The sequence below is a fragment of the Chlamydotis macqueenii genome, chromosome 7 (assembly GCF_036417535.1).
Source record: "Chlamydotis macqueenii isolate bChlMac1 chromosome 7, bChlMac1.mat, whole genome shotgun sequence".
In the NCBI taxonomy this organism is placed as follows: domain Eukaryota; kingdom Metazoa; phylum Chordata; class Aves; order Otidiformes; family Otididae; genus Chlamydotis; species Chlamydotis macqueenii.
In genome coordinates this window covers 26667967-26692444 of record NC_141562.1, presented here as the reverse complement: position 1 = coordinate 26692444, position 24478 = coordinate 26667967, and the positions used below count along the sequence as shown (strand labels likewise).

The following is a 24478-nucleotide window of genomic DNA, read 5'->3' as shown; positions in this document are numbered from 1 at the left end:
ATTGACAAATTGTTCCAAATTGTTTGCAGGCTGATGGAGCACTTGTAACCAGTAGTTATAAATGAGTTCACTTTCCACCTTGGGGAAGCTCAGCTGAGTATTTCAAGGAGGCCGTGATTTCACTGCACAAATTGAAGACTTTACTCACTAAATCAACACTTCCAACGTTTTGCAACCACTCACAGACTGGGAAGTCCAGTTTTAAGGGATCTGGGGACTTGTGCTCACACTGAGATACTCATGTGGAGTAGATGCTTTACTTTGCTGTACTTTGGTGGTAAAGCTGGTTTAAGCAAGGTGATGAATCTTGTTGGGTTTGCTGGTGCATACAGACCAATGGACAGAGAGCTGCCCCACACTAAAAAAATTGAAAGGATAATTTTATAGCACTTTTGCCTGCCCTTTCCAGGCCAAACACTGCATAATTTGCCTGCACCATTGTTGTGGTTTAGCCCTAGTCAGCACCCAGTTTCTTGCTCTCCCTCCCCGTCCCCAGTGGGATGGGGGAGAGAACCAGGAAAGAAGGAAAACTTGCAGGTTGGGATGAGGACAGTTAACTAGAACAGCAAAGGAAAATTGCAGTGATAACAAAATATAAGGATACTAAAATATACAAAAGGAACAATGCACAATTTCTCACCACCCAGCCTCCTAATGGGTGATACAGCTCGTCCTGGGCAGCAATCACGGAAGCGAAACCAAGCAGCAAGCAAAGGAGTGAGAGGAGGAGAAAATGAGAGATGCACCACCTGGGCAACCCCCGCTTATATACTGAGCCTGATGTTTATGGCATGTAATACTCTCTTTGGCCAGTTTGGATCAATTATTCTGGCTGTATCTCTCCCATTTTGCTGCACCTGCACATTAATGAGACCTGGGAAGGCCAACAGCATCCTTGGTCTCATTAGCAACAACTCATAACATCGGGGTGTTTATCAACATTCTTCACTTATGAAATCCAAAACACACTGGCTACTGAGAGGAAAATTAACTCCATCCGTGCTGAAACCAGGGCAACCATGATCACTGCCTTGCTTTGGAGAGGTGGGAGGCGTGCAGCTGGGGCAGCTGGGTTGTTTGGGTGATAGCAGCAGGACACAGAGCAACATGAAGTAGTTCTTGGCTTACGCAAAACACTGTACAAACAGTAACAGAGCTGTTAGCTCGAGATTTGCACCCTGTGGCCCCCATCTGTCACTCCTGAATTTCAGCGTTGGTGCTCATGGCTTTTCTCCTTCTTCCAGCTGTGCCTGGTGATTGAATTCCCAAAGTCTGTACTAGCAAAGCTGTTCTAGAGCTGATGCTGTTGTCCCTGAAGAGTAGTAGCCACCCCTACAGAGTGGAAAGCAGCCAAGTTCAGAGGTAGGAGCTCTTTGCTGGTGGGCAATCCAGCCTCGCCTCTTGCCTGTCTTTGGTTTCCACTTGTAATTATTCATACAAGGGCATATGCTGCTTATCACTTCTAATGGAGGAAGATTTCTCTTCCTGGTGATATTCTTTTGTACAAGCCATGTTATTTCCTTACTTGATTGCTTCTCAGTGATTTTCTTTAACATTACAGGTTATACACATTAAAAACAGGATCCAAGTGCAGAAGGACACCGTCCCCCCCATTCCCCATATCTCAGGGCAATATTGTTGTTGCTTGCGGTGGCTTTCCTGGCTGCCCCATCTGTCTCCATCACTTCTTGTCACCTTCCATAGTAATTCCTGCTGATTAGCAAAGGCCTTTATCAACTGAGGCTCTTTGGCAGCCAAGTTCAGTCAACAGTTCTGACTCTGTCACGAGTTTCTACTTATTAAAAATGTCCTTCCCCCTCCCACCAGTGGAAATAGTATGAATCATTTCCCTCCCCTTTCTTTGTCGGGAGCAAATGCCATCAGTGTTAGGGCTGGCGCTGGCTTTCTGACTCCAGGAAATCATGGATGAAACAATCCATGGAAACTGGGATCCCCATGTAAAAGTAAGACATTATTTTGTAAGGAACACACCTCTTTGCAGCCACTGTCAGATTGCCATCTGATTGACAATCACACGTATTTCTGTGAGAAATATAAAATTGTTCTTCTGTCCCACAGTGTTGTGCTGTTGAATGATCTATTTTACATTGCAAGGTGGCAGTGTGTATTTAAATGCTCCATTTGGAAGTTACATGGTGTGACAGGTGCCCGAGAGCTTCGGGTGGGACCTTGCGATGGATTTCACAGCTTAAATCGGTTGAAAGGAATTTGTGTCATATCTGATTGCACATCTGTTCTTCTTCAATGTATAAAAATAATAGTAATAGCTATGTGTAACGAGTAGAAGCCTTCATAAGAATACTTGAGCAGCAAAATTGTTTTAGTTACACTGGAGGAAGATACTTAGCCCAAAAGGAGAACCTGTAACTGTGTGAGGGTTTAATTCTTTACTCTTTTTTGCCGATGCACCCCCAGTGTAACTGCAAAAAGATCTGACCTCAGCTCAAAAGCAGACTATGTCTCTGAGAAGATGATCTTAGGTTGCTTGTCAATGTATATACAGGCCTGGTACCTCCCAGGTTCTCAGGTAAAAAGAAAAGAGAACCAACAGCACAGTAACAAGAACAACATGGAGAAGCAGAAACAGGAGCTCTTCCCTGCTCTTCAGAGATAGTTGACTGATAGAGCCTCTGCAGCTGGAGCTTCTGTAGTCGGAGGCAGCACATGTCTCTTTTAAATATAAATCAGATGAGACATTACAGTATTTTTAATGCACCCATTAGTCTTTAGGCTGTCTGTGGTTGAATATTTATCATATGGCTTGCTTCACGTACTGCCCTCTCAAATGTGGTGTCAGTACTTGAAGTAGAAGATTAAATCTGTGTATGCATTTTTCCATCGTCCCTTGACAGTGGGTTTGGGCTCTTCCTGCCCTCTGTCAGATGCTCCTTGCATAAAAAAACTGGTGTCCTTTGACCAATCTATCACCCAGACGTCCCTTGAAGGTTCGAGACTCAAGCTCAGCAATCAGAGAGTAACAGCCAAAGGTGAATCTGGTCTCCAGTAGATTTGGAAAGGAGCTAAACAGCAATTTCCCGGCCTCCCTGTTTCCTCTGCTGCGGCTCCCACTCTCTGCCTGGTTCCAAAGAGCAGCAAAGCTGGCAGCTTGGGGCCGAGCTGCCGGTACAGTGGTGGGAAGATCATTAAGACATCTCTAGAAGGTCTTGAGGCCTAGGTATGCAGTACCTCTCCTTGGCAGTGAAAGGTGTGATCAGGAGATTTGTTTTAGAGGCTGTCTTAGAGCTTACAAAGTCTAGGGCAGTAGCTGCTGTGACAGTTGGCATCTGCTGTGATTGTAGGGGCTATATAGCATATGTCCCCCTCCCTTGAAGAGGAAAGATTGGATTCTCCTGCCAGGTATCAGTTCAGGGACTTCTAGTGCTTCTCTGCCTAGTGATGCCCAGTGCTGTCCTGACTCCAGACTGTGTTCCACAGTGTCACCAAGCCCACCACGAGCTGGGCTTCTTCCCTGCACGAACCACATCCTTGACCATTACAAAGGATTAGGTTGTGGACCCTTCTGGTGTGTTCAGCACAGACTTGTAGGCTGATGGGAGGACCAGAGTGTTGGGATGCTTTTAATCCTGTTTGTTCTTGGGGTCCATGGTGCTTGTTAAAATCCGTGCTACTCTAGGTTCGAGGTTATGCAGGAATAAAGGGATATTCAGAGGATACCTTTAAGCTTGCAGAATCAGCAGCTGCCAGATAGACAGTCTCCTGCATAGCTTTATTCTTCCCACTTTGTGCACCCGCTGTGTATACAGGAGGAAACTGAGGTCTTGTGGGAGAAGAGGTGTGTGGTCGCGGAATTAAGGACTACATCTATATATATATACAGAGGGATGAAGGGGGGACTTAAGATGTCCCCTACAATGCTAAACCTGATACTTTGCCTCTTATCCACATTAATTTCCTAGGAATAATATTTTCTTTAAAGAAAAAAGGATAAAAATAAATATTATTATCCTGCATTAGCAGCAGGGCTGGAGCCCTATGTCTTCCCCACGTCTCTGTTTCCCAGTTCTCAGAGTCCTTCCTAACATGTGCCAGACCTCCCTTGGCCCGATCTGAGCCTGGCACATGGGTGAATCAAATATTTGCATGAAGCAGCGCCATCCTGCATAGCCTATACCTTCCCATCCGAGACTGAGAGAGATTTCCTAGCTGGGCTGCAGCATGGTTAAAAAGCCGCTTGTCCTTCTGTAAAACAGAGGGGTAGTGCCTGAGAAGACTTAAAAGAGCTGCAGTAAAACTCAGGAGAGAGGAAGCAGGACTGTACATGCTCATGTAGGAGTAGATCCCTTCTTTAGAGATGTGGAAACCACCCAGAGGAAAAGCCAAGCAGCATATAAACCACAGCTCCACCCTTCCAAGGAAGTTGCCTAGGCTGTTCTGCATTTACTGGCCACCCCAGGACTTCCCCACTTCACGTTAGCACTAAGTGAAATGCTCCTTTCCCCTGCCATCCTGAGGGCTCCTCAGTGCTCATCTGCTTGCTCTTTGTTTCTTTATGGTGACCCTAACCACCTCGTTAGGCAAAGCTTTCCATTAATGGGCTCTGTGTCCAGTGCACTGACTTGGAGAGTGTAGAGTATACAGCGTGGGTCTCTCAGGTTACCTTCCTTTTCCAGTCCCATGGGACCTCCCCTGCTTGTGGAGGATGGAGGAATAGGTAGGGATGAGGGAACTGGAGAAAGCATTAGTAACTCATACTGGATCTGCAGTGGTTCCCGCTGTTCGGTTGTAATGGATTCATCTGAGCTTCTGTCAGCACAGTCTATCTTCCCAGAAAAGAGGAGAAGCTGGGCATTTTGGAAGTTGTCCCTCCTTAGAGATGCTTCAGGACTCCTGGCAATGAGGCTTCTCTGCCCGAGGGCCCCCAGGATTTGTGAGGGGGTCCCTCCTTGCTGCCCACTAGAACTGGATGTGCTTGCAGAGTATCCTTGTTTTAATTGTTGCTTTTTCGCTTGTTGACTGCTACTCCACAGTGCTCTAAACTATTCAGCCTTCTCCAAGTCTGTTTTGAATGCCATACTGGACCAGGCAAGTACAGATCTTCCCCACAGCCCTCATCGAGCCCTTTCCAGCTGCAGTAGCAGAGTGAAAATCTTCCTTTTTCTGAAGGGATAAAAATGGAAGCACCTTCTGGGCTTTGCTTCATCCTAACACCACAGTCACCCTGATATTTTCCATCTCCATTTAAGGACTGAATTAAGACTCATCATATCCTGGGGTCTTTTTTGTACTCTGTGTTTAATAAAACGTTCTTTATTATATTTATCTTGTTTCTTAAGTTTGAGTCTTTCATTTATTATGTTACTTTGAAGACTGGGCCTCCCTGTAAACTGTCTTCTTAGGAAGGCTGAATTGCATTTACAGGAGATCTTTAATGTGTTTAAGTCTTTCGTTCCTTTATGTTTTCATATGGTCACCGGTTCGACTTTCGACTTGTGGCTTGAACTGAAAACAGGAAAGCCAGAAAGTGAGAACGTAGTTTTCTCTTGGCAGTATATTTATAAAAGTTGCAAAGAAATACCAAGATGTCCTACACCAGCATTTCTGGAGCACTGGGAAAGGAACTAGTCTTTTCTCTGCAGCTATCCCCACACCCCTTCCCCCCAAAAAAGCGACTTGCTGCAGTTATGCCGTACAAGTACAGTGTGATCCTGGAGGCTGTCAGAAATAATAAGAAATGTTTTGGAAGTGCAGGTAATTCTCCCATTTACTGGACAGAGAAGCAGGAAAGCAGTAAGGTTTTGGTGTGTCTGCAGTCCGTCAGTGCAGGGGGATGGAGGTGCCACGTTCCTTCTCCAGCAGCTTTTGGCTAAACCGCTCAAGCTTGGGCAAACATCTCAAACACCTATTGAAGATTTCCCCTGTGCTCTGTGACTGTGTGCCATCGCATCCTGCAGGGCTGGCTCAGCACCAGCTTGGTAATGAGATAACCACAGGGAACCCAGAGAGATAAATTTATGGCACTAGGAAATGGCTTTGCCTCACAGGACAAACTGTTTTGCTGCCAGAATTGAGGATGGAGATCAACTATTTTCTCCTGTCTGAGACAAAAGGTTTTGACACCTTCCAGATTAGCAGCTGTGGAGGAAAAGGCAACCAAAAGGGGCAGAGTCTGGGAGGGTTTAGAGCCTCTGCTACTGGACTGTTAAAGGCTGCCATTTCCTTAACCTCTCAGCTTGTGTAATCATGACAAATCAAAGCCACATATTCAGATTTTGCATCTGATTTCATTTCCTAGTCCATTTTCTTATCCCATGTTCTATAGATGAGTATCTCATTTGCCTGTTGGCAGAAGAAGTTTGGAGCAGAGGGTGGTATATATGTCAGTGGTTTTTTTATGTAGACATTTCACGGACTAAATAAAGCTGGCAGATACTGTTTTCTTCCACCACAAGGAGAACATATAATTTATTCTTGTCTCATTACATTAAAAGAAATACAGCACAAAAGAAAAAGGGAAGAAAACCACCAAAAAAGGATATGAAGATATAATCCCTTCTAGCCAAAAAAATACCAAGTCTATGACATCCTTGTGTGTGGGGAAACTCAGCTCCTAGATTATTTTGATAAACTTTGTTACAATCAGTTTCACACAAAACCCAGCCGTTTATTTAATCTTAACTGCTTGCAGAAATGTCATCCAGTAAGGACACCGAGTTTATTATTATTTTTTACTTTCAAAAAAAAAAGAGTTTGTTTATTTTTCTTCTATGATTTGGTTTCCCTCTGTAGATTTATAAGGGCTCTGTCACCAACAGCCTTGTATTTGCTCGTGAGCTGGCTGTGTGGTTTGTCTGCCTGCAAGGGTAGGAGCGTCTGCAGTGGGAGGCAGCTGAGTGGGCAGGCATGGGGTGTAGATGGAGCCCCCGTCCCACCCGAGTTATGTTCTCTGTGCTGTCAACACGGACGTGCCAAAGCGGCCCTGATGTAGAAGGGAGTCATAACATAGTGTCGGTCCATTCTGGGATAATGCCATCGCTAGAAGGGAACCAAAAGTTTTTGCGTTATCTACAGGATGCAATCAGAAAAACTCCCTCTGCTCTGTGGGTCACTGTGGTCCCCTTTCGACAGCTCACACAAGCAGGACTTCGGCAGCAGTCGCCAAGGTTTCACAGAGCTGCTCTGCCTGCAGTATTTGTTGGCTGTGTGCTGCATCTCCTGTGCAAATTTAAGACCAGCAGCTGTGAGAGGTGCCATGCACACTCCTGTAATAGCTATTGCCCCTGTCCCTTCGTTGCCTGCCCCGCAGTGTGTTTCTGAGCAGTTTGCTCCAAGGGCAGGAGGGGAACTGCTGCTTACACCTCCTCCGAGCGTGCCGTCCTGTCTTGTAGTGATGGGGGGCCACAGTCACCCCAAGCTGCTGCTGTGTGAACCCCTCCAGTACTGGGGCTTCTCCATCAGAGGTGTAATGGGGTTGCAGACAGCCGCTGCTGGAGCTGGGGATGAAACCTCATCTGCTGACCTTTCTGCTCGGTGCTGCAGCGCAATGCCACATGGCAGGCGATGCCCCTAACCCTCCCCTTTCGTCTGTTCCCTCCTCAGGTAAGATCCTGTTCCGAAGGAGCCATGTCCGAGACGTAGCTGTGAAGAGATTGAAGCCCATCGACGAGTACTGCAGGGTAAGAGCTGCGGGGAGGGCGTCTGGCATCCCTGCTGAGTGGGGGGGTCACAGTCACCACCAACAACAGGCTTTCCCTGCCAGATACTGCCAAAAGCTTCATCTGTTGAGGCCATCATAAGGAAGGATGGTCCTTCTTAGACAACACCAGCACTAGCAGGGCAGATTAAAGCAGAGGCTGCTGTTTGCTCCCAGGGCCCTCACAGCATTTTCTTTGTGCACCAGGTTGATGTCTCATTTACTTAGTAGAGGCTGTAAGCCTCATCTGCCCTAAATGTGGATTTTATTTCTACTTTGGCCTCGATGAATGCAGGAGTTGAGCAGGCAGAGAGGCACAACGACGATGGCATTTTCTTCTGTTACCTGCCCACCTGTCCCCAGTGCGCACAAGGGACAGGGCTGGCTGGCGCAGGGCTGGGGTGCACCTGCGGCTTCCCAGAGTGCTTCTCCTGATGAGTGAAAGCCTGGAAACTTATTGCAGGACAGAAAAGCATGGCTGTGTTGAGAAGAAGATTAAGTCACCTAATCTTTCCTTCCTAGCTTAGAGTTTATGATTTGATGATAATTAATCCTCTAACAGAAGATTAAAAGTTGTTTCTAAGCAAGGCAGATACTCAGTTTTTGTAGAAGTATCGAGCGCGTCAGTCGGCGCATAATTTAAACCCTAGACTTCCTCTCTTATTTCCCATGGGGTTTTCTTTCTGTTTTTAGACAGTCAGAGGAGCAGGTGGAGGGGAAAAAAATACGTTCCAAAAAACTTCTCCAGTCAGACATTTGCTCATCCAAAATTGGGAGCAGATCGCTGATGTGCTTGAGGCGTGCTGGAGAGGGGGCAGTGAAACTCATGCCATCTGCACCCCCTGGGCAAGGAAGCTGTGATTAAAGTCTTATCTCATGAGATCAGACTTTCTTCTGCAACAATTAACGCACTGTCTTCCTGCCGGCGGCCGAACAGCTTTCTTTAAAATATTCAGGGTCTCACTTGCGTCCCCAGCCGCCTTCCTTCAGACAGGAACTGCCCGCGACAGGAGCGGTGACAGCTGATGTCAGGGTTCACCCAGCAGATGCGCGATGGAGAAAGCAGTGACTTACCCCGGAGGGGCAGCTGCCTCTCTGGGACCCCATTGTCTGCGCCCCAGACAGACCTGACCCGACCCAGCCGGGCCCGCTGGTGCCCCGCCAAGCCAAGGGATATGTTGCGGCATCGGCTGCTGGCACATTTGTTGACACCACAGCGCTGTAATTCCCGCCCTCCTCGTCACTTCCTTTTTACTCTCCTGGAGAATTCTGGCTCAGTTTGCTCTGGTTCAGATGATATGGGGAAGATCTGCTGCTGCCCAGGTCGGGGACATGGCTGGATGCTTCCCCAAAGCCAGATCATTTCCTTAATCTGTTTATTAGTAGGCACTGCTTTTATGAGCATAGACCCAGCTGTATTAGGTTAGACCCCATTTTCCTCCGGCCCAGTGTCTTCCATCTCCAGCAGCAGCCACAGTGGTGCCCAGCAAAGAGTGGGAACCCCGGGTAAACATATAGTGACTTCTCCAGAATGTTATCCTAGCTTCCAGTGATCTTTGGCTCACAAGTTGCGTGCTAACTTCTAGAGAGCTGAAGGGAAATGCAGTGAATTCCCTCTTGGTCTAAGAAGGGAATTTTATTTTTTTTTTTGCTAATAAATAACTCACTACTGTTTCCTACTCTGTAGCAGCTATGGGTGCATGTGAATTTTAGCATGACTTGGGAGTGGGACCATGCCCACCTCTTTGGAAGTATTAGCTATTTTCTACATTTATTCCTCTGTGCAGTGGATGTTTTGCCTCTTTACAGAATTGTGTAGAAATGTAGAGCAATAGCATCATTTTCACAAGTTCTGTCCTGCTTCTATAATAGAAGAGTGCAAAGTTTATGGCCCATGCTAGACTTAAAATGGGTAGGCAGACAACATGTTTAATTCTGAAAAATTTAGAGAATTATGCTGGAATTATGTGGGTGAAGTTGATGGAGAAAATCTGACATGGGATAATTAAATGAATAAATGAGACAATAGACCTTTGTTCACTGGAATCTCTGAGGAAGCAGAGGAGGGAGGCAGGTTCAGATGCAAAGTTTGTGGTAATTTTTTTGCCAGACGAGTCTTCTCCATCCATTTCACCTACCCTGGAAAGGTGAAGGACAGATGGGCCCTGGCAAATGAGTGGTGCAAATGTTTGACCATTTGTTGTTTTGTTTTTTGCACACTGTCTCTGACAGAGCATGGTGATTTGCATGGCTGAGAAGCAGTTCTCTCTTCTGCTGTTTGAATGTAACTAGGCAGTAAGGTGCAAAATGTTCTGCATTGGGGGCACGAGCCCTCTGCACCCTGTAGCATAGGCCTCCCAACCCCTCACAGCTGGGCGATTCTTCATTCCGTGGTACCAGCTTAGAGAAATGCCGGAGATAATTAGGCCAGTGTTTTGGCTAAGGCCGCAAGAAGCTTTGAAGTTGCAATGAAAAACAGAGGAGTGGGACACACAGGGGAAGATTTCCAGGACTTTTCTCATCTGTAAACAAGAAAGTGCAGGGTCTGGATGTCCTTACTGGTAACCTGAGTGAGTTACCAAACAAACGGCATTTTGCCAGTAAATGTGTGCTGCCCACTGGAATTGGTATCTCTGGATGATTTCCCTCTTAACTGCAGGCTTGGAATTAGTTTAGTATGATTTAAAGTCTTCTGGGCTCAATGGCCTGGTTTTCTTAATTTGTTTTGGAGTTTTTGCCAATGTGAAAGAAAGAGCAACTTCATAGCCTTCCCTTGCCAGGGGCATTTTATTTATTAAGCTTTTGATCTCCCAAACACACCTCTGGTGTGTGCTTGTCCAGCGTCTACTGTCCTGTGTTCAGAAAGGACCTCTCAGGTCGGTGGTTCACAAAACCACCGCTCTCTCCTTACGCAGCCCTCCGGGAAGACTCAGGACAGCGTTTGCAGACTTGCATCTGTGTGCGTCTTGTTTGTAATTGAGGGAAACATCTTTGTGCAGGGGAGCTTTTAAGATGTGAAGTCTCGTTGTCATAAACGCTTACCTGAATTTGTCATACCCCTTCATGTTGTCCCGACTGGAGGTGGATTTAAGTAGAAGCTTATGGGCTTTTCCATAGTGAGGCTTGAGTACCCAAATGCACACTATCTAAGTAAAAATTATATGAGCAAGTCACATCAGTGCCAGGAAATATTGGTCTTTCTTTTATTAATATTCGCAATTTGAGAGACTATACTTCAAAAACATAATTACTGCTCTCTTGGCCTCTCAGTCCTGCCTCTCTTTCAGGGTTTAATCCTTGAACCTGTCAGGATACATACACAGATGTTTCTGTCTCTGCCCATTGTACAAGTAAGCTAGTGCTGACTGAAGATGGAATAATAGTTCGTCCTGATCAAGAATTAAGGAGTTTAAGTGAAAAAAAAAAAATCAAACATTATCTTTCATTTAAAAGTCTACTTTTCAGAATCCTGGTGCATTTAGACCAGCTGCAGTAATGAGAGTTAATTATTTGTGACACTCCACTCAGCGCCTGGAGCAGAGCCTTGCTTTCCCTTGCCTTATGGTCCTTCCATGCCAGAGGCCCAGAACTACGTCCTAGTTACTTCCAAAACTCTACACCCTCTATTCCTCCCCCCACAGGAATTGTTTATTCCTACATTTACCTCCCTTGTCCAGTATGAGTCACTACCATGCACTCTTCATCATCCTCTCTGACTGTCAGTGTTTGCCATCCAACCTCCACGCTTCAGTGCTTTGGGTTCAAGCTTGGAGTTACTTGAGGCTCTCAACAAAACAGAAGTGGAAAGTGTTTTCATATGCATGAAAATTTATTTCTCTGCTCTGAGAAAGGAAAAGTTGCTCTTCTTGCTGGACTGATGGCCGTTTTCAAACATCTGGCACTAATGATTGACGATAATTAAAGGATACTTAATATGAAAAGTCAGGGAGCCATAACCATGCAGTGCTGTCAACTGGCTCTGTATATTTGTGTGCAGAGCTGGGATTGACTCCACTGAACGTGAGAGATGTAGAAGCTATGTATCTGAACAGCCTCTACGGGCTGCGGGGAGAGACAGTCAATGATTCACCTCACCCGGAGCCAAACGTCTATGACAGGGTAGACAGAGCAGCCCCTGAAGGCTCTGGTCTTTCTCTAGTGATTATGCAAGTTGATAGACAAGCATGACCAGTCTCCCATTTTAGACACATGAAGTTCAGTGGGGCGAGTATCATTCTGTGTGCATATACACACATGCCTACACACGCATTGTATACCTCTACATGTACGTGTCTGTGCGTCTGTTGTTTATAAATGTGTCTGCGTAAATGCAACACACAGCACTCTGCATCTTTACAAGAACCTGCATGGTTTGGTGCCCGTGCACATGTATTACGTGAAGCCTTCTAGCTGTAATGTAGTTGGAGCTGTTTGCAGTTCATGCAACCGTAAGCGATGAACCCCTACCTGCTCCTGGTGCTCTGCTCTGCTTCGAATGCCCTGTGCGGCGTGCAGCAGCCTGCCTGCAGATGAGCTGGTGCTGTATGGAGAGCTGGCCATCCCCGGCGCCAAGGGCTGCTTGCTCACGCCCTGCCTGACGTGTTAGGCTTTGAAAAGTTACAGCTTTTCAATAGCCTGTTGAATCATCCGCTCTGCAAGACTGTCTGAAATCTGTGGCAGACATCATTACAGGCTAAAATAACACATAAAAGTGTATCTCCTAAGGAGCATGTGAGGTCTGAGCAGTGCACGTCCGCCTTTGCATGCCAAGCAAGGAAACATGCTATTACTGATAATATGCAGTGATTGTGCAAGGCTGAATTCTGCTCGCTGGCACTTTTTATCTCTCATCCTTCCTGTGCAAATTCCTTGCCATTTCTGGATGCTTACTATTTGTAGCTGTGTGCATTTACCTCTGGTTTCCATGTCCCAGGAAGAATGTCACTTCCCTGTCCTTTACATCCTTTCACCATCTATTTTCCTCTTTGTCTTTACCCTTCCTTGGCTCTGCTTTGCTCTTTCCTTCAGGCTGTTGCAGCTCTGCTCTGGAACCATCTTGCTGGAAATGCCAGAAACTTGCATTTTCCCCTTGCAGAGTGACAGCAGTGTCCCTCATCTCCTCAATGCACTTTTTGTTCACTCGCTGGAATCGCATTGGACTTGGCTTGCTCCCGGGTGGATGTTGTGTGTTTCCTGAAGAGATGTTTGTTTCTTGAAACAGCATTGCTGCTCCCTGCTAGTGTCCAAAATCAATAGACCAACTCTGCCTGGTTTTACACCCTCGTTTGCACTCCCTTACCCTTTCTTAGTGTTGGCTTCTTAGGGTTTTGTTAATTAACAAAAACAAGTAAAAATGGGCTGACTGCAGCCTTTATGCCTGAGCTCCCCGAAAAACATGCAATGGCAGGTTACTACCGGGTGGATTTCATTCCAGCTCTGTGCACAGGGCTGAAAATTGCAGCACTTTGGGAGGTGATTCAGAGGCAGGAGAGCCAGCCCTGCCCCAGGGCTGCCGTGTCCATGAGGTAGGAAGGTGGATGGCTGGGTGCGGAAAAGGCTTCAGCTGATTTTTATCCACTGCCTGTGAAAGCCTGAAGTCACAGAGGTGCTTTTCAGTTATCTCACTTCATCCCAGAAAGACCACAGTGCTTCTGGAAACTTCCAGGCAGGGGACCACTAACTCAGGAGGGGTCAGATTTCCTAAAGCATCCTGTGAATTAGAAACACACATCTCCATGGCAGCTTGGTAGGCTTTGTGCTCCTCCATCATTGAAAACCCACTCTGTGCTCCAGCTCAGTATTGGCATCTGTAGCCTGGTTTTTGGGAAGAGAGAACACCTGTGACCTGTATGGAAGTGGTGACTCTTTGAGAAGAGTCTGGTTTCCAGGACCCCCTGCGATAGGTAGGGGGATGTTTGTGTTTCTCTAGTTATGATAGAAATTAAGCAGTCAGCTTTGAATTTCAGGCCACCTCAAGTAAGACCCCATCATGTAATACTGGAGACCTGCAGTTTCAGAGTAGGATTTTTTTCATTTTTCAACTGTTTTCCTTCACATCATTTGCAGGGCTTGCTCTTGCCCCATTGACTGCACAAGATCAAGTCATTTGAGATTTCAAAACACACTAGATATTAAATATCTGAGCCTCATAACCTTTCTGCAGATTAGGTAGTGTTATTGCTCAGCATTGTAAATGGGGAACAGAAGATCTATCCCTGCTGGATTTGATGGAAAGAGGTTAAGTAACCTTCCTGAAACGAGAAGGACGTTAGCAACAAAGCCATCTCTAAATCTCAGCTGCATCCACTGCTGGTTAGACAGCATTGCTCCTCTGCATAAGCACGTCTCCTGCTTGAGATGCAGCTGAATAAAATGCACTTTAATGTTGTCTGTATCCTTGTTAGCCTGTGCCAGCGAGGCATTTCTCTTTCTCTTTCAACATGCTGTAATTGTCATTATTTTGGGGCAGTTGCTAATGTTAGTGACTTCCTAGTGTTAGTCTTGATTTGCCAGCTGGATGCATGCGGTTATACACACTAGGAATAAGGACAGAGAGCTCACACCTTTGTTACGTTTTTAGGCAAGATGGCATGATTGAGTGGATAGTGGTGGGGACCAGGGCATCCTCCATTCAGAATAAATCATTTGAGTTTTCCACTTGTTAAGTTTCATCCTGCGTTAGTGCAGCAGCCAGCAGTGGTCTGTACGCATGCCCTGGCACTTGGACCTGCCAGGCTATTGCCAGGCTTCAGCATCTGGTGCTGCTTCCTTATTGCAAGGTATCTTTTTCTGCTCTGTAGTGTAGTTGCGTATGACCAAAGGCCTTCACAGGCCTGCTGATATCAAATGGATTTTCTTTGTGATTTTGTAACATCCCTCCACCAGGAAAAGGAGAGCTGTAGGTCTGAAAGCAGTTGGCTTTGAATTTCAGGCCACCTCAGGTAAGACCCCATCATGTAATACTGGAGACCTGCAGTTTCAGAGTACGATTTTTTTCACTTTTCAACTGTTTTCCTTCACATCCCCAAGCAGGAGTGGTATTGAAAACAAATCTAACCACTTCTAAAGCCTGGTAAAAACAGCCGTGAGGGTAACCAACTGGCCTGTCCTGCCTTTGACTGGGCTTGCTGTTGTGTCTGACCAAGATCAATCAGATGTCTCGTGGGTTAGTATAACCAGTTCACCCTAATGCACCTTCATTTAGCTCTGGTGCAGTTTTTCATCCGTCTTTCAAGATTGTCGTTTCAACTAGCAGAAGAGCCAGGCAATCTCATTTTGTCAAACAGGTTTACAGCATCTCTAAGAAGCTTGGTCTATATTTAACCTGTGGCCTATTTTCAACGAAACTTAGCACAGGAGAAGGTGAACTCCAGCCTCTTTTCCTCCCCTGCTGGTGATTTCTGGAGGCAATCTCGGAGTCATGTCACTTAGAGCTGCTGTCCCGTCTCCGTGGGCTGGGGACAGCTCTTTGACCCCTTTTGGCACCATCAAGCTCTAGAGTCTGAACAGCAAATTCATAGCACGTTTCTGCCTTGCGTGCTTGTCTTGGTTTGAAGTCTCGCTTTCCAGTATGCTTCAACATAATGTGGTTGCTTCCCACACGGTACTTAACTGTTTCTGAACGTCACAAGCACCGTGGACTTTGTGCCTTGCAGAGTGTATGGACATTTTTAGCCAAGATGCACTGCAGTGAAGCCTTCTTCATGCAGAAATAGCCTCTCTGCCCCTTTTTTCCCCAGACAGTTAATCAAACTGCCTTTCCTGTTAATTTAGGAGCAAATTGTTAGGGATTTTTTTGTTTGTTTGTTTTTTTAGTAAACTTTTTACCAAACAAAAAAAAAAATTTTTTTATTGACAATGCTTAACGGAAAGCTTTATGGAGAACATTAATCTGTTGTATTAGTGGGTGCTGAGTCTGCAGATTTTCACTGCTTGAATTTGTGTGCATTGACATGGAGCCCATAAGCCCTAACCACATTGTTTGAGGTGCTATGCAAACACGTGTCATGGAGGCTGTCCCAGCCACAGAGCACTTATCTACTCAGTGTTATGGTTTTGCACATGTGGACCAAATTCTGCTCTTGTACATATGGCAAAAAAATTACCTCGCCTGACTCTAGGTACTATCGCTTGTCTAAATTCATTGAATCCTACTTGACATTTGCAGTCAAGAGATGCTGTTTCCTTTCTTCTCAGATAGTAGCCAGTCATGATGCTTTCTTTTTGTATTCCTTTCCCCCTGCCAGGACTGTTTTGCCTCCCCTTGCTTGGCAGTTCAGGTGTTTGACACCGTGTTTTGAACTTTTCTAAGTTCTTCTCCCTTCTTGTTTTCTTTTGCAGGCGCTGGTTCGACTTCCTCCTCACATTTCGCAGTGCAATGAAGTCTTCAGGTTCTTTGAGGCTCGCCCAGAAGACCTTAACCCTCCAAAAGAGTAAGTGCTGTGATGGATTTCCAGTGCTGCTCAGTTCTTTTTGTTTAGGTGGAAGGAAAAGGTCATTTGCTTTTATTACTGCTGTAGGTATGGGAACAGATTTTGTAGCTTTCAAGCACTGCCTAGAAAATGCCCAGCAATTATGTACAGCCACTTGGGTGTGTGGAGGACAGGGGAGTCAAGCAGCCCTCAGACACAATTTTCAGACATCCTCCACCCACCTTTGCATTGTTTCTTGCTGATAGTTCTAATGAGGGAACCTTCTCCAGCTTGTGGGCTTTACCTGATAATTATCACCAAAGAGTCATTTCATTCTCAGAAGCATTGGCTCAGCAACAGGGGGAAATCCTGCCAGTAAGCACTTGGCTCGTAATTACCCGCTGCTTCTTTAAATGTACTCCTGCCCAAAGATACTTAGTTATCTGAAGGGAGCAAGATTGTGGTCCAGATCCAAAATTGTCTCTGGAGAGTCTATTCTTTCTAAGCAGGAAGCCAAGAAAAGGCTGGGAAAAGAGTTCCCATTGAACACGAAACAGAATCGTAGCCTTTACCTTGGAGCATTCAGTCTGATTCATGCTGGTGCAGTCAGGGTTCAGAGGACTAATTTATCCAGGGAAGGCGTTGGCAGGAGGGTATTTACAAGCAACTGTGCTGCCTCGCCTGATGTTTCCTTTTTCTCCTTCACGCCGAACAGGATATATTTTACTGTGCTCCGCAATAAGATTTTTGCTTGGTCCCATTGTGTTTTGTGCTGCTTTGTTGCACGATTTGAAACTTGATTGCAGGGTGTGTTACTGTAATTTGCTTTCTCCAGAGTTTGCACAGCCCTATGGGGAAGGGGAAATTCATGTAAAGCTTTTGGGCTTTGGGCACTTCAGCTTACGCAAACCTGTAGTTACTGGAAAGACTTGTATTGGCTTCAGCTGTCTGCTCCCGTGCTGATGTAGAGGAGAGGCCCTTTGCAGTTAGATTTCCCAAACTGTGTCTCTTGCAGTTACATGGTTTTATATAAGGGGATGTATTTGCATTTGAACTAAAGCAAACACTGCTAGCATAGCTGAGAATGACATTTTGTTTTTTGTTGGGTTTTTTTGTTTGTTTTTTTTTTTGTATGAGAAAAAGAGCAGGTTTAAAATCAAAGGTCTGGAAAAAGAGCTGGTTTGTTTTTTTTTTTCTTGCCTACCCAGCCTTGTTTTAGAGAAATGTCTAGGATGAATAAATACAGTTGCATGTTCATTGTTAAACACATATTGGAAACTTATAAACCATTGCAGCACGATATGCCTACACTTTGAGACCTGCTGACCACCACAGTTTCCATTTAGGGTCTATAAGAAGGTTTGCAAAGGTTGCTTGATCCTGCAACACCCCGCTGATGCAAGGATACATCCCCACATGCCAGGCAGAAGCAGACACCAGAAGAGTGAGGTCCCCAGGGTTATGGGAGAGTTCACCTGGAGGATCTCAAATGGACCTCAGGAGTCGGCTTTAAATGCTGTTTAACACTTCTGTCTGCTTTCCGTACTGATACGGACCTACAGCATTAGGCCGGAGTAAAACAGAGTCATGGCTGGATCTCGGCAAGGCAGGGAGTGGGGACCAAGGCCCACTCCTGGGCTAGGACTAGCCATTATGGCTCACTTTCTCTTTTCCCTCCTACAAGTTGTTGAGAGCCTTTTGCTGAGCTCTTGTTCAACAGCCTTGCAGCCCCTGGAAAAACAAAAAAAGACTAAATTTTCTCAGCCCAAGCCTTGCATCTTACTCCAACCTAGAAATAAGTGTGATTTATTTCCCTGGAAAATGTAGAGCAATAACCTGATTAAATCTCACTTCACTAATGTCTGCAAGACATTAATCTAGCTGGGTTTAAACAAATCCTACCTCGTCTTCTGTAAGCAAACAGATCTTAGGGAAGGTGTCTAAGGTTTCTGCTGGGAGTGCTTCACAAAAGATGTATTGTTGAAACTGAAGATTAGTCTCTACAAAAAGATGATGTAAAAGCCAATGGAAACATCTTAGTGTTTTTATTCTGTGAACTGAGGGGGAAGAGAGGAGCTCTGGGGCTCACTGGACCACTGTGTAGGGTCTGGGGGAAGGACACCTCCAGGGCAATTCTCAGCCTCAGCAGTCACTGCAGGAAGAAGCACGAACAGCCAGAGAAATCCCCAGTTTATTCCCTGATTTTGCTACTCTGCCAACCCCCTCCAGAAACAGTGAGCCAGTGGTGGCCAAGCCCTACAAATTCAGTCTTCCCTGGACCTCATGGTCCATCATTCATTTCACTGAGGTGGTAGGGGGCTAGCCTGGGGGCAGCATCTAGACTACTCTAATTACTTTATCTATTTCTTCAGCTACTTCTTTTCGCCCTCAGTGCAGAGGCGGTTCATATATTGATCTATCAGCATAGACATGGCATTCAGCTGGCTGGGTTAAAGGAGAACAAACATTGCCAAGCGAGGGACTCAGCCACCAAGGTATGGCAGAACGAAGTTGCCTGTGCCACCCTCATGGCTTCTCTCTGTGCACAACAAGATGGTTTTTAGTTTTGTGATCACCTACTCTGTTTTTCTGCAGCAGCTCAGGCTCATAAGACAAAGCCTGACCTAGAGTTTAATTAACTAATTTTCAGAAATGTAGCCTTAATCCCATGGGCATTTGAGTTGTTTAGCCCAGAAAGTCTGTTGAGTTATTGCATGTCCACAGAGCAGTGACTGAGCACCTGCTCCCAGCCAGAAAAAAACATGGATGCTTAAAATTTGAGAGGAGGCACAAAAAAGTCAGGTTTACCTCGCAGCTGGGATGTGCGGAGAGGTATCGATGCCCTTAATTGCTGAGCCATGACTCACGATGATGCACATGCAGTAATTTATGTATTGCTGCAGTAATTCAGCTGCAAAGCTGTGCCCTTCTCTTCTGTTCCTGTTGTCCTAAAAGAAACCAACATTTCCCTGTAATCCCTTAGGCACTTTTACAAATGTGCTCCCGACTTCTTCCTTGTGACTCTTCATCTGCCCTACCCGTGCCTCCTCCCTGCTTCTGCGTCCTGTCCCCTCCGGGTTATGCCGTGTTTGGCTTGCAGGCTGCTCCCCGCCAGGTCATTTCCTATTGCTGCTGTGCTCCGATGGCCCGCAGTGCTGAGCAGCACGCAATCCAGCTGTAACAAAAGCTGGGCTTTCCCAACACTTGTAATCTGGCCGGTTTGTTCGGTTGGATTCACAGCTTAGGTTTTCTGTTTCCTGTTTTGGTGACGGTCCAGGCTTTCGAGTCCTGTGACAATAGGCAGAAGATATTCCTTTCAGGCTCATTAAACCTCTTCCAGGTATAGCAGCTTATAGGCAGATAGCTGGAGAGATGTCTCAAGAAATCACAGTGTTTGAGCTGGCTGACAGTCTCCTCTGAGTCTGCCCCAGGTCAGATAGCTCCCAACAGCAGGTTTCCTTCATGCTGTATGGAAGAGACTATAGGAGGACACTAAATCCCTCTGTGAGATAGTCTGGAAGCTCTCTTGGACCATTTCACACGGTGAAAGCAAGTGCTTTGCGAGGAAGCCAGCACACATTGGGAGCAGTGATGTGCACAGCAGGGTTTGGAGCTCCAGCGCCGGTGTTCCCGGGCCAGCGCTTCTGCTGCTCCCGCTGCGCTCTGCTGACTAGCTGCAGAGAAAGCAAGCTTCAAACATCAACTCTGGTACAGGAGGAGCAATTTTCAACTGCTTAGGGTTGTAATATGTGGAATGTTAGTGTTTGAGCAAATGTATATGTTTATCGGCAAATGGCTGGGCTTGTGTCTTTTACCATGCCTGTGTAAGGACCAGATCCTGTGTTGCTATGGGAAAAGATGCTGTAAGGTAAGAGGGAAGTGCACTTTCATTCTTCCATTGTTTTAAGTTAAAACACCATGTCACTGAAAGCCATTCATTTACTGGATACTTCTGTTAATAATTACAATTATTGATAACTAAGCCAGAGGTAGATTAATTTCAGATTTCTACTGGGGATTTAAATTCAAGGCTGAGGTCAGGCCAGGGCTCATGGTCAACAAACAAAATCGCAGAAACCATTTTTTAATGATTCTTTTTTACTAGAAATAACAGAAATGCTGAAAGAGTAGGATTAATCAATTAGACATTGCATATGGTCCACTGCTTTTAGGGCTTTTTTGCAGTTAGGTTCAAAATATCACAGCCAGACCACTCATGTGAGAGTCTGCTTTTTCTTTCTGGGTCTGGATCCAGCCTAAAAAGCAGACCAAGAGAAAAGGTTTCAGTTCTCCAATACTCCCCCTGCATAAATGCATGCGGGCTTAAATGAGATTTCTGTTTAAACCACCACTAATAGTATTAACAACTGAATTAAAAGCAGTGTTCAGTGTCTGAGAATATTTTCCTGTAAGAGTCATAAAGCAATTTTTAAGCAATATGCAAACCCAGGAAAACTAGGGATCTTATTAGGTATACGACAGAATATTATGAGGGTTGATGCAGAAAGTGGACTTAATGCTGAAGGTGCTTTTACTGAAGAACAGAAATGCTTTATTGTAGTCTATAGCCATGAGCTTTACTGATCATATCTCTATCACGTAAGTACTGGTGTAGCACTCAGATACTCAGATGCCAGGCAGACACTGTAAAATGAAAGCTGGATTCTCCCTTTCTTCTTCACGTATTACAAACTTCTGATAAGGAATCTGGAAAGAAGTTGCCAGGGTAATGCAGTGACTTTAGTCACTAAAGCATACTGTAGTTTATGATTCTACCAGTGCTAAAGCACAATTCCCTAATACGTGTTTTTCTATCCGTAAGCACGGATGGAAATGTGTTTACATACAACTATTTCTGTTTCCCAGATGAACTCTGATATGCCCTGTAATAACAATTCAATTACCTATTGGTAAAGGAGGAACATTTTTCATCTCTAAAATATCTATTTTTTTAGATTTGTTTGATATTTTGCAAATATTTTCTGTTATATTTCATCCCTTATATTTCTCTTATATTTAATCCCTTTAGAATTGTGTTCCCCAACACATTTGATAGTTTAGTCTTTGAGCAGATGTGCTATGAGGAAAGCTGTCTTTCATTTTTTATGGTTGCTTTTTCTTACAGGACTTACAGTACAGATAATTTTCACATCATTTAGGAATGTGGTCAGCATCATTTTATGACAATCAGTGTTACAGTCTGCACTTGGCAGTGCTATTGTGACTGCTCAATGCACGCATTTTATCAGGGAAATTCATTCCACTTGAGAGAAGCAGAATGGAGATTAATTTCCCTAAGAAATGCAAAATCAGAAAAAGATGGAAGTTTTATTTTTATGTGATTTATCAGCTGGGAAGTATATTGTAAAACACAGAGCAGGAAAACCTCTCAATAAAGATGATGGCAGGATAAGGCTATTAAGATGCACTGTTCTGAAGGGAAGAAAAAGTTAGTGTTTGCAAAGAATGACTTAATCACCTTCACTGAGATTTAGGTAGCTAAGGATGCAATAACCTGTTAGGGTTAAATTTTCCAGGAGCCTTGCTTGGCTACTGCTAATTACTCATCCACGTCTCACTGATTTCAGTGGGGATTAGGTACCACGGCTCTTTGAGCCTCTGAGTGTAGCAGAGCACCTGTGTTTAGTTTTTCAAACATGCCTGTTTTAGGGCTGTATTTGCTAGAAATATTTGGCCTCAGCACCTACATTTGTTGTGAAAATGGCTTTTCGGCAGAAGTGCTTTACAGTATCCTGCTGATAGTGTGGATCTGCCATAAATCTGTGGCTGTGAGGTCAGGCAGCTTTGTGCCCCGGAAATAGGGGAGTGAAGTGTGGCTGATTCCGAGTTGTGTCCTCTCTGACCTGGAGAGTGGGAGCTCAGTCTCTGGGACCCAGCCGTTGTCAGATGGAGCTCTACATACCCTGAGAGCATACACTGCCTTTCATCAGCACGCATTAGCGTGATCTTTGGGAAGATCTCGCTTGGAGATTGTTATCTTAAATAAACTAAGCCAATGTGGCAATGGAGGAGTCTCTAAGAACAGAAAAAAAAAAAAAAGGAAATAACAGATGCATTACTCGTCCTCTTTTTTAGTTTCATATGGGACTTTCCCTTTTGTCTGCAACATGTAAATGATTTGAGCTGGAGTATCAAATGGAGGATATTGAAATTTGCTACTGGCTGTGGGATTGGTGATACCAGCAAATAACTCAGCCTCCCTGAGAGAAGATTTGAATCGTTTTGCTACTCATACAGAAAATGAAAAAAGAAATTATGTATAGATAAATATCAAAAATTAAACCTAGGGGGAAACAGAAAGCACATTAAATGTGGTTCAGCAACCACAAAAAAAAAATGATGTAGAAGAATGGCAGTTGGAATAGCCTATGTTATTGCTGTTACCATACAGCAAGAGCTTTTATTCCTTGCCTTGAATATCACATTTGGGTTTGCTCAAGCTTTGTAGGTCTGACTGTCAAAGGACACAGGGCTGAGAGGAGCAAGAACATTTAGTGTACTGACACTTGGCACTGGTGGCCAAAAGTACGGAAATAGCTTTTGCCTGGATTGGTTATGAGCGTGCTGCAGGCTTTAGAAGCGGTATGCCGTCACAGGCACAGGATGGATTAAGAATAACCAGACTTATCTGAAGTCCATCAGAATGTGGGCAAGATCAGAGCCTTGCCGACACACTGCTGCTTCAGCAGTGGCACCGGACGCTGCCTGATGGGGCCAAACACAATGGTGGTGTCAGTGCCAGACAAAGTTTACTGTTTATGTGCACAAATTCAAGAATTTTTTTTTTTTCTTTCACTGCAGAAAAGTTGGGACTGAAGAGGTATTTTGAAATGCAGAGATGTTACCTTTAGAAAAGCTAAATGCCAAGCCTGTTGGCTCGAGGGCCTTTTTCCTGTCCAGTAATTTTTGTTCATAACCTAAGGAACAATCACTGCTGGTAATTTGCCAATGCCTATTTTGTAGATTAGAAGGTAATAGTTTGCTTAATGTTTAACTTAACCCATAAAATTCCCGTAAAATTAAAGAGAAGTTTGATGGTTAATGCAGGGAATTGGGAAATCTGCTCCTTACTGTCTCCTTGATTTATTTTGTGATATTGGAAAGGCCTCTCACATCTCCTGGCTGTATGATCTCCTGACTTACGATTACAGATGTACAGTTTCAGAGATTTTTCTAACAGGATTTGGTTCTGGTAAAGAAACCCCATTCCTTCCATAACATAATTCTAGAAATGATCAGTTAGAAAAATAATTTGTTTTTAAAATAATCAGTCAAAGTTGGAAGAAACATTACTTCCAAAACCTGTCAGGAAAGCCTGTTCTACTGGTGCTTCTATATGCAAAACCAGTGAGGGAGCCAAAAGAACAAATTTATTCATCTGGCAGTGGGAAAAATCTGAGCTAATGAGGCAGGATTGGAGCAGAACCAAAATAACAGGATTCAGAGGTTACCAAGCTTGTTGTGAAGGATTTAGAGCACCCGTTATCCTTGAGCCCTCACTTCTAGAACTGTTTGTCTCTGTGACACAGGATCTTCCAAAAGTCTCCTTTTAAAGGCTTATGGTGCTTGATTGGACACCTCAGAACAGGGGCAGCCCATAGGTTTGAATCACCCATGCTGATAAACACAAAAGAGATCTTTAGGTCCATGTAGAAGAGAAGTGTTTGGTCCTGCTGTGCTTTGTGGATAAGCCTGGGGCTGAGGAGAGGAAGAGGGTTGGGGACTTCCTTTTCTTATCTGGATTTCTGGTTCTGGTAAGCCCCTGCTAGCAGGTTAATTACACGCACTGAGGTTTCTGTCACCGTTGACTCATGACTTGCCAGGCCAGAGGAGATGAGGTGGAGTTATCTTTTCACTAACTTGACAGAATTGAATACTGGCTGTCTCGTCCTCTGTGTGACACATCCCTGAAAAACAAGAATAGGCAGCTTATGTTACAAATATAATTATATCATAGAGAAGAATCCAGCTTGTCATTGCTATGTCTATATTTAATATGGTCACACTATTGTTTAATTAAGATCTTTTTCCACTCTAAAGAGGAGGACACTTGGGACAGACATGCTCAATGGCATATTTGCTGCCAGGGTGGTAAATTATCCCAGTGGTGCCTGGGGACTTTTCAGTGCTCTGCACTTCCTATTGTTGATCGCTATGTAATTTTGACATTGCTTATCTGGGAAGTCCCTTTATTTTTAATACTATTGAGGATCAGTAGCCTCACTGGTTATAAAAAGAACATTTTTCTCATGTACACATGCCTAGTGCTACCCTATATGTAATTCTGAACTGGTTGGGGGCAATGTAAGACATCCCATTACTTTTGATAGGGTTTTATCACGCTGTACGATAGGTTACAAGGGAAGGAATTGCT

General features: G+C 44.8%; 1 protein-coding gene across 1 annotated transcript in view; it reads left to right on the top strand.

The window, feature by feature from the left end:
* The first annotated feature begins 16012 nt into the window (after positions 1 to 16012).
* SH3PXD2A (SH3 and PX domains 2A) overlaps positions 16013 to 24478 on the top strand; it is a 136506-nt gene continuing 128040 nt past the window's right edge. The window contains exon 1 of the mRNA XM_086752525.1: positions 16013 to 16104. The gene's annotated coding sequence lies outside the window, so the exon portion shown is untranslated. The remainder of the gene's footprint in view (positions 16105 to 24478) is intronic.